The sequence below is a fragment of the Pistacia vera genome, unplaced genomic scaffold (genome assembly GCF_008641045.1).
Source record: "Pistacia vera cultivar Batoury unplaced genomic scaffold, PisVer_v2 Contig223, whole genome shotgun sequence".
NCBI lineage: Eukaryota > Viridiplantae > Streptophyta > Magnoliopsida > Sapindales > Anacardiaceae > Pistacia > Pistacia vera.
Window position 1 is genome coordinate 1,394,918 of NW_022196028.1, and position 9,907 is coordinate 1,404,824.

At 33.9% G+C, this 9,907-nt stretch overlaps 1 long non-coding RNA gene across 4 annotated transcripts; it reads right to left on the reverse strand.

Annotated features, from left to right (window-relative positions):
• Positions 1 to 5,708: 5,708 nt before the first annotated feature.
• On the reverse strand, positions 5,709 to 8,994 carry LOC116130704. Of its 4 annotated transcripts, XR_004128107.1 has the most exons (6): positions 8,814 to 8,994; positions 7,371 to 8,113; positions 7,256 to 7,280; positions 6,747 to 7,177; positions 6,416 to 6,483; positions 5,710 to 5,965 (listed from the first exon to the last, which is right to left on the reverse strand). It is a non-coding gene; the product is annotated as an uncharacterized LOC116130704 (long non-coding RNA). The 4 variants fall into 4 exon arrangements; XR_004128106.1 differs by having other exon boundaries at positions 5,709 to 5,965; positions 6,747 to 7,280; XR_004128105.1 differs by having other exon boundaries at positions 7,256 to 8,113.
• Between the last annotated feature and the right edge of the window lie 913 nt (positions 8,995 to 9,907).

Genomic DNA, 9,907 nt, shown 5'->3' on the forward strand with positions numbered 1-9,907 from the left:
AAGTTTAAAAGTTAACAAAATACCCTCAACCACCCAAGACCACCGCCGGCCACTAGCCACCACCGCTACACGCCGACGAAAATTGTCATGTCGACACAAGACCGGCATGATCTTGTCGATCATGTACTGATAAGGACGTTTCCGGCCATGGATTTGTGATTCATGGTCAGAAACGACCATATCTGGCCGTTTCATGGCCAAAGATGTGGTTGTGAAACGCAATAGATTTGGCTGTGAAAATGCCAAATCTTTGGCCATGAAATGGTCACCATTTCATGGCCAAAGATCTGACCTTTTCACAGCCAAATCTATGGCGTTTCACGGCCACATCTTTGGCCGTGAAACGGCCATATTCACGGCCAGATCTGATGAGATTAGGCCTTATCGATGTACGACTAGCCAGATTCGGTCGATCGTGCGCCATTACGACTGCTTCTGGCAGTGGTGGTTGGCTGCCTACGGTTGCTTGGGGTGAGTAGGGGTGATTTTGCTACAAATTAAAGTTATATATGGTTACGGTGTTTTAGTAAAATTTCAAATATAGGGGGGTTAAAAGAAATAATTTGAAAAACAATAGTATAAAATAATAATAATAATATTATTATATTATTATTTAAAAATGAGGGCAATTTAGTAATCTACATAACATACCCACTCATTTATCCTCCCAACCAAACGTATTATTATAACATATCCATCAATTTATTCCAATCCATCAAAGACATTTATCTAAAGACTCCCTATTAATCTATCTTTCTAGTAATACAACATTCCTCAGTAATATAACGTTCCCTGAACCAAACGCACCCTTAATGGTAACTTAGCTTTTGCATTATATAAAATTTCGAAGACTTCTTGCTTATACTGAACTGATTTTGTCTGATTCGGTTGTCCACCCATGTTAGTATTTTGCAATAAAGAATTGTAAAATTCAATTCAAAACCTTATTAGTTCCTTCTTTTCTTCCTCTTTTCTCGGCAAATCACAACCATCCATTTCTTCATTGCAAACACATCTCTCATAGTCTCATATCCGATCACAAACTCTTCTCTCCTCTATCCACATTTCAATTATCAAACAAACATCACCAATCCATGATTCTAATTAGTCATTATCATCAAAAATCTCAATCATAATCATAATCAAAATCCAATGCAAAACCCTATCAATCCTCCTCATACCCATAACAACTATAGTCAAGTTTTCAGAATATGGTGTATTCACGTTCTCACTTCTCATAATCAACATGGCTTCAACAGCAATACAATAGAAGTTTTTGAAATCGACAACACAATGAACACATGGTGAGAACAGAGATGAAGTGAATCAAGATGAAATCAACCATAAACCTCGACGAACGGCAATTGTAGTGCGGTCTGTTGAGTGTTGAAAATGCAGATTTATTTAGTGATTTGGGGGTGAAACTGTAAGAAATTTAAGGTTTAATACATAATTTATGATGTAATTTCTTGCATGTTTCGTTATCTTCCAAAATCACGGGTGTTGTGTGTGTTTTCAGGTATTCAGGTGCAAAAGAATGGATTATTCATGCTTGTGCTAGTGTTCAGACATCTTGGACCCATCAAGTGATGATAAATCAAGTTGAGAAGAAAAAAAAAAAAGTGAAATTTCGACTTTGCGTCGCAACACGATTTCTTGAGCCATGACATGGTACAGTTTTTGTCGAAGAAGAAATCGCCTGAAACATGCTGGGGCTCAATTAAACTGCGTCGTGGCGCAACTAAACTACGTTGGGGCAAAAATCGTGTAGAATGTAAAAATGTCGCATTTTCAACCCTAATTTCAGTTACCAGTATTTACAAGTTTGTCATTTTGTCTAAAAACTATATAAAGGCAGCTTTAGTCCGTTTTTAAGGAGTTTTTAGGTTTGATATACACATTTTGGAGAGAACACATTTGGGGCTTCATGGAAAGGTGGAGCTTGGAGAGGAGAAGAAGGTTCTCTTCCTCTCCTCCTCTTTTGTTCTTCATGATTATGGTTCCAAGTGGTGTTGTTTCTTTCCCTTTATGTTGTAGTTTGTTTTATAGGGATTTGATTTAATCTAATTGAAGGCTTGTGTTTTATTGTTGTTTTATTTGTTTGATTCTATTCCATTATGTTCTGGATTCATGCATTGCATTTAATTCAATCTTTAGTTGATATTAGAGCCTGATCAACCTTGATGTTAGTTAATTGATTGTGTGAGACAAGATTGGGTGTGGAATGACTAATTTGTAGCCATGCCTGGGTATAGATTGGTTACTGTCTTTAAGATCGTCTTGCAATTAATGGGTTTTCGTTACTAGATTAAGCTATACACCACTAGCTAGTTTAGTTGATGGAAACACTAGGTTATTCCGTATGGTTGCGGTAATACCTTAGAAATGAGAGACGTCATGCCTATCTTGATTAACTTTGTGAATGGATGATTTGTTTCTTTGCGAATTGGTTCCTTCGTAATTTAGACTAGGCTATACGCCACTAGCTAGTTTAGATGATGAAAGTACTAGGTTGAACACGATGATGTACGAACCCTAGAATAGAGTGGAGAAAACTATAGTTTGATAATCAACACGTAGTCTGGTGATTATGATGGAGTTAGAGCCCTAGGATTCTTTGTATATAGTTAGATTTAGATTTACTTTAATGTCCTTTTTATGTTTTCTTTATTTCAATTCTAGTTGCTTTCATAAGGCTTAGTTTCCAGGATCACGAGAGCACTTTTAGTCTCTGTGGGATCGACCCTTACTCGTGCACTTGCGAAGGATTAAACTTTGTATGTCTGTCAAGTTTTTGGCGCCATTTCCGGGGATTGTTAAGTTGCTTTGTGATTTCTGGTGACTTAGTCTCGATTTATGTTGCTCTTGTGTGTTTAATTTTTGCTGTTTTTGTTTGTTTAATTTTTGTTTTATGCATGTTGATGTTTGGCTTCTTTATAGTATGTTTTATTTCATTTTCAATATTTTATTTTGTGTGTTGTTTTATTTTATTTTATTTTGTTTTCAAATGTTTAAATTTTATAAACTTTTATGTTGATTTCATTTTTTCTTATTTGTGTGTTTGTTTTAATTTCCGCAAACTTTTTGATGACTAACCGACAACATGAATTTTATTCCAAGACACCATGTATTCTTTCTTTTGTGCAGGTCGATTTCATGTTGATTACAGGATGCACATTTGATTGAGTTACTTTCGGTGCTTTATGATCTGTTAATCAAGGGAGGTAACTAGTTTCTTTCCCTTTCCACCTCTACTTTGCGTTGATGACTACATTAGAGACAATGTAGGAATTTCGTGGGGGTGGGAAAGTATGAAATTTATGTTTATGAATTCATGTTTATGCATGCCTGTAAATTTTTTGTGAGTTTGTGGAATCTTTATGTTTCCTGGGTTACGTCAATTGTCTATGAGATAACATGATTGCATGACATGTAGTGAATAGGAGAGGTCAGTTTTTACCTTAGTCGAAGAATTATTCTAAATGTTGGTTTTGTTGTAGTTTGAAACTCTCGGGTATGTGGTCTATTTGGTTGGTTGATTCTAGCATTTAAGGATGTTTTGTGTGTAATCTTCCTACGATTTTTGTGAGGTTCCTAAAATTTTAAAACCTATTAGATGACCAATTTGAGGCGAAATCCTAGATGGCGCATGATTAAAGAAATGACTTAGGCCATCTTTGGACCGTTAGAACTTTTCAAGCCAACCTTATATGTTATTATCCTTGGTCACCCCGTTGAGTCTTATTGCATATATTTAGCCTTGATTTTCTTTCTTTTAACCCACAATAACCTACTCGTTTTAACCCTTAAACACATTTCCTACCTTTGATATTCTTTTAAGAGGATTTAATCTAAATTGATGAAAGTGAAATGTGTGAGGTTTTGAGCTTTATTATAAAATCTTGTGAAAATGTGTGAAGAAACTAGTTGGGGGTTGTGTGAAAAAAAAAAAAAAAAAAAAAAAAGGAATTGGGTGATATCATTGCTTCCTAAGTTATGTATTTTTATTATTATTTCAAAAAAACTAAAATAAAAAACAAAGAAAAACAATAAGGAAGCATGAAAATGGTACAAATTCAATTGTGGTTAGGAAGAGTAATGCAATAAAAAGAAAAAAAATAAAGGGTTTCGAGTTTGAGAGAGTAAGTTGTTTTAAGTGATTGAGTTTTTTGAATTGTAAGATTATTCCCTCTTAGTTTCTTGAATCCCTTACGTTATTTCTTAATCCAATACCTTAGTCTTACGTTTCAAGCTTAATGAAGTCCTAATGATCTGAAGTTGTGCGTTTGTTTTATATTGGTAGATAGTGATCTAAAATGTAGGCTTATGGAGTTTGTGTTTTTAAAGTTTTCATATTTATGGGATCAAAAATTTGTTTTCTTTATGGAAGTTGCACATAAGACTGCCTCTAAGAACACATAACCTAGTGATTATGATGGAGTTAGAGCCATAGGATTCTTTGTATATATTTAGATTTAGATTTACTTTAATGTCGTTTTTATGTTTTCTTTATTTCAATTTTTGTTGCTTTCATCAAGATTTGGTTTCTAGGATCTCGAGAGCACTTCCAGTCTCTGTGTGATCAACCCTTACTCATGCACTATACTGCGATTGTGACTCGTGCACTTGCAAAGGATTAAACTTTGTATGTTTATCACGGTCAGTGGTGGACAATTTTGGCACACAAGGTGGCCGAAGTTTTGATTGTAGAAGTTGATTGCAAAATTGAAAAAATGAAAAGGGTTTTACCAATGTTTTAGAACCCAAACCGAGGTGAAACCCGGCAAAGTTGTCCAGTCCCATGTTAATCGGTTTAACCTGTTTGACCGACAATCAAACCGATTGACAAAAACTTATAAAATTCAGCAAATACACCCCTAAAAATTGGTTAAGTCCCTGTAGGTTTGAAATTTAGCAAACACGCCCCCAAATACAAATCGACAGGTGACTGGTTGGCGGCGGTGACACCCAAGATGCAACCCTTATCGTCCCTTGAGCCCATTCCCCTTATAATATACCCAACCTATTTCGACCAGATCTCACCGACACCGGCGTTGGCATTCTTGGCTAGATCTCATTGACGCTAGTGTCGATAACCGTTCCCATTACCCAGAAATTACTCCCCTCTTCCTCCGGACCAAAACCCACCTCACCCCACCCCCGTTAGCCTTAACAATCGCCGGAAAAAGCTGGTTATTGCTACTGCCAGTTTTGTTCGATTTCCGGTTGATTTACTCACTGAAAATCAACTCTGTCACCACTATTGCATTCACCAGCACTTTCTCTTGAAAAGCCCCAACATCCCAGTCATTAATTGTTCACCGATCATCCTCCCAAATCCTAAGGTTTTGGATGAATAGGAAAAATATAAACCTAGTCCATTGAAGCTTCTAGGTCCCGGTTAAACCAGTTAAACCGATCGGGCCAAACCGAGTCGAGTTTTAAAACATTGGGTTTTACAATTTATCAGGTAGGAAATGCAATAACCCGATTTTGGCACAAAACCAGTTGGACCGACAAGATGCTACAGTAACCCGAGTCCAACCACGAGTAAATGCATATCCACAGTTTTTATGGTGACTCGGCCTGACTTAAAGGTTGATTCCTGATTGAACCGGTTAAACCGATCGGATCGGAAGTTTGGTTTTTAAACATTGATTATTTGTAAAAAATTGTATAGTAAGGGATATAATTTTGTAAAATATTTAATAACATGACAAATAATTTTTTATAAAAATTTTTTTATATGACAAATTTTTTATTGTCAAAATAATATAGGCGTAACAAATATTTCCTGCCATCTCAATAATAATAATTTCTAAAGGCAGTTGATATTTAAAACAGTCCTGAAACGAACTTCCTTCATCCTGAGCACTTTTCTCTTCTTTGGCCTTCTCTTCCTCTTCTTCATCTAGTTCTAAGTAAGGATTGGCAAACACCATTACGCTTGTTGTCTTAATCTCCTCTAAACAAATGAGAGGAAAACAACATATAATGAGGGCAGGATTCAATAATTTAATTTAAGTCAACTAATTTTATGATTAAGGCATTGTCCAGCAACTAATTTGATCAGAACATACTAAAGTATCTTCATAAAAATCATGAACTTTGTATTTCTAGATATGCAGCTTTTAAGTTAAGTTGAAGCCAGTTTTGAGGCTCAACCTTCCAGATAACATATGTTACCAAATAGTATAATGATTCCTAACACAGCATTCACCAAAATTCGAAAGGCATAGAGTACTAATATAAACAGAAGGCCTTGCTTCCCATAAAGATCATATGCTAAATACACACTACATCTATCATTAGTCAGGGAATACCATTTAATTGTAAAACAGAAAGCAGCAAAAATTAGATACAGGTTTAAAATATATGTAGTTTTGGAGAGATTAATGCTAAACAAAGAACTCACCAGAGGTCAATCATTGGCCTCAACAGGAACCTTCTCCATCGCTGCCAATGCAATCAAACCGCCAACTCCTCCAAAAACAGTAGTTTGAAGTTTAAATGATTTGTAGATTTATACAAAATGAAAAACTGGGAACCACTATTTGCCATACTAACAACAGCCCCAGAGTGGAGTTTACTTCATCTTTGAATTTCAGATTTATCATTATTTGGACCTTTATTCTACAGTTTCTGTCTAATAGCACCTTTGTTTATTTTTAATAAGAAACAGATTGACAGGAGAACTCAAATTCTGAAAAAAAAAAAAAAAAAAAAAAAGAGAGACCTCTACTAACCAGCTTTGCATCACAGGTGCCCTGTCACCAGCCAAGTGCATGGCTATCCGAGCAGCTGTTTTTTTCACTGGATGCAGCACTTCTCCATGAACTGAAGCCGATGCAGCATCAACAATACTAAGACTTATCTATTAAAATTCTTGAATTGCACTCATAAATTTAACTTGAATCAGACCATAATCCTTCATGTCTAAATTATCACCCATTTCCTCGAAACCTCGGCCATCAAGTAGCATGCATCTCTAAAGCTTTAGAAAAAAAAAAAAAAAAAAAAAGCAATTCTACACAGCAAAATTGAACTAACAGTTAAAATGGAGTAAAAGAATCCAACCTTCAGCATTCTTGTGAAAGTAACTGCAATTAAATCGCCAGCTTTAGTGGGCTCCAGTAACAGGATGTTTCCATACTTTCTAATATAGGGAGTTATAGTCCTGCAAGTGCACAAAAATCCAAACTTAAAACCTAAAATACTCAAATTAATCTAAAATTATAAAAATAAGAACTCTCACATTATATCGAATACGCTGCCATAAGCTGCATCAAAAAATATCATCAACCACAAACATATGTTCTTATGTGCAAATACATAGATAAAGGGACAGCAAGTGTGTAAGTAACGCGTACGCACAGCAATAGAAGGGAAGGCGTTTGAAGGGCATACGGATTTCTTTAGACTTGGCGACGCCCCATTCGGTGGCCCCCTCTTTAAGGCAAAACAAAAAAAGGCAACAGTGAGAATTGACACTCCATAAAAGACTTTGAATAGGTAATCAAGATCCAATATGTAACATGCTCTATCATGTCACATGTAGATGTCAACAGAGAAGGTAACCCCCAATAGAAGCATGCTCTGTATTTCATCTCTCCTATCTAGTTCCTTTTAACCAAGTTAGATTGGAGGTAAGAGGCTTAATCCCTGAGACTCAACTTCTCAAGTCTCAAGGATTACAAAGCTCTTTTCTATAGGTCTTACACCTTAAATTTTTAAAGAATGAGCTTTTCGAAGATTCCATATCCTAATGGGAAATAAATTCATTGGCACACACTTGCCTGATTTGTTATATCATAGACAACAATGGCCGCAGTAGCTCCTCCGTAGTACATTGGTGTCAAGCTATGGTACCTCTCTTGATCTGCTGTATCCCAAATCTCAAACTTTACAGTGGCGTCATTTACAGCCAATCCTTGTGAGAAAAAGGTAGCACCTATAGTCGATTCCTACAAACATTATATAAAAAAATTAAGCTCTTGAAACCAAATGGGGAAGGTTCACTAGCAATTATAATTCGTCCAAAATACATGAAATTCAACATAACAAAGCACAACACAAGACAAGATTTCCCAGCTCCAACATCTCCAAGCAACACCTAAAGCATAAAGCACAAACAAACATCAATCAAAACCAAATTTCAGAAAAATAAATACAAAGAATACATCAAAACATGGTAATCAAACATACAATTAAACATCAAAGTTCTAAACAACACTAGCACCAACAACTAATGAATGAAACACAATTCCAAATCAAGACCACGTCACAATTATACATCATAATTCAGCACAAAGAAGCAATACTACTTTTCGAAGCAAACGCACATGAATTATTTTGCAAATGAAACAAAGCCAAAATGTAACTTGCCCTAAAACTCATTCAATATTAGTCATGTTAACATTTAATTAAACATGAAAACTCATAACAACGCCATCGCCATAAACAAACTAAAAAGATAAATGATAAAATAAGCTCTATGATTAGCAATTAATGAATAAACATAATTGTTATATGAATTTTGCTGAATCAAAATTAAATTTCAAAGCAAACCCACATCAGAATTTTCCATCAAAATTAAGCACAAACAATTGATACCAATTTACAAAGTAAACCCACATCAGAACATGCATAATTCCGATCATAATTCTTAAAAATAAAAACAAACCCACATCAAAATTCTCCTAAAAAACCACAAATCAAATCATCAAAACAAAATTCCAAACAATTGACCCAGACCCATCTGAGAATCAACCAAAATAAAGAAATGAAACAAGTCAAAATTACAAAAAGCTAACCAATCTGGCATTGATGTTTTTGTTTCAGGTGGTGGCCATGAGGACGAGATCAAAATCAGATCAAAAGGAATAAAGAGAGAAAATGGGGAAAATTGAGAGAGTTGACGCGGAAACAGAAAGGTTAAAGGGGAAATGGGAAGGTTCCTCAACACCAACCCTTCTTCTCTTCTCTCTCTAAGGAATTCCAAAGGTACACGAAAGCATTGATTTTATTTTATTTTATGTTTTAAGTTTTTAATTAAAAATGAAAATGTTTATTTACAGTAATAATTACTAGGGTTGAGCAGTTCCGGATACTTTGTATTTTTTAGATTGGAACCACATAGTATAAGTTCCCAAAAAAAGGAATCGCACAGTACAAGTTCTTAAATTTATGGAACCGAAACCTAAAATATAGGTTTCAGTTCTTTTCCCGGGTGTCCTGTAAAAATTTTAATTTCCCTCTATTAGTTTAAAAAATGATAAAAATATCTTAAAAGTTTACAAATACACCCCTAACAAATTTTGATTACTCATTCATTTGTGTCCAATGTAACTCATAAATCTTCTAATCTCTAGGCAACACTTGAATTCAATCAATTCATCACAATTCACATAAAATTTCTCAATCAAAACCAAGACACAAACAATTATTCATCTGCAAATTGTTAATTTAATATTATAAATTGTTAATGTTTATAATATAATATAATAATATTGTAATTAATTAAGTAATTATTTAATTATTTAATTATAATAGAATGTTATAATTAATTAAGTAATCATATTATATATGTATAATACAATGTTATAATTAATTAAATTTCTAATTATTTAATTAAATATTGTACTAATGTTTATAATGTAATGTTATAATTAATTAAGTAATCATACTATAAATTTATAATGTAATGTTACAATTAATTAAATTTTTTAACCATTTAATTAAGTAATATACTAATGACTGATGCAATAAATTAATAATGTTTATAATGTAATGTTATAAATTTATAACTAATTAAGTAATCATTTAACTATGTAATGCTATAATTAATTAAGTGATCATAATATAATGTAATGTAATAATGTTATAATTAATTATTTAATAATTTAAT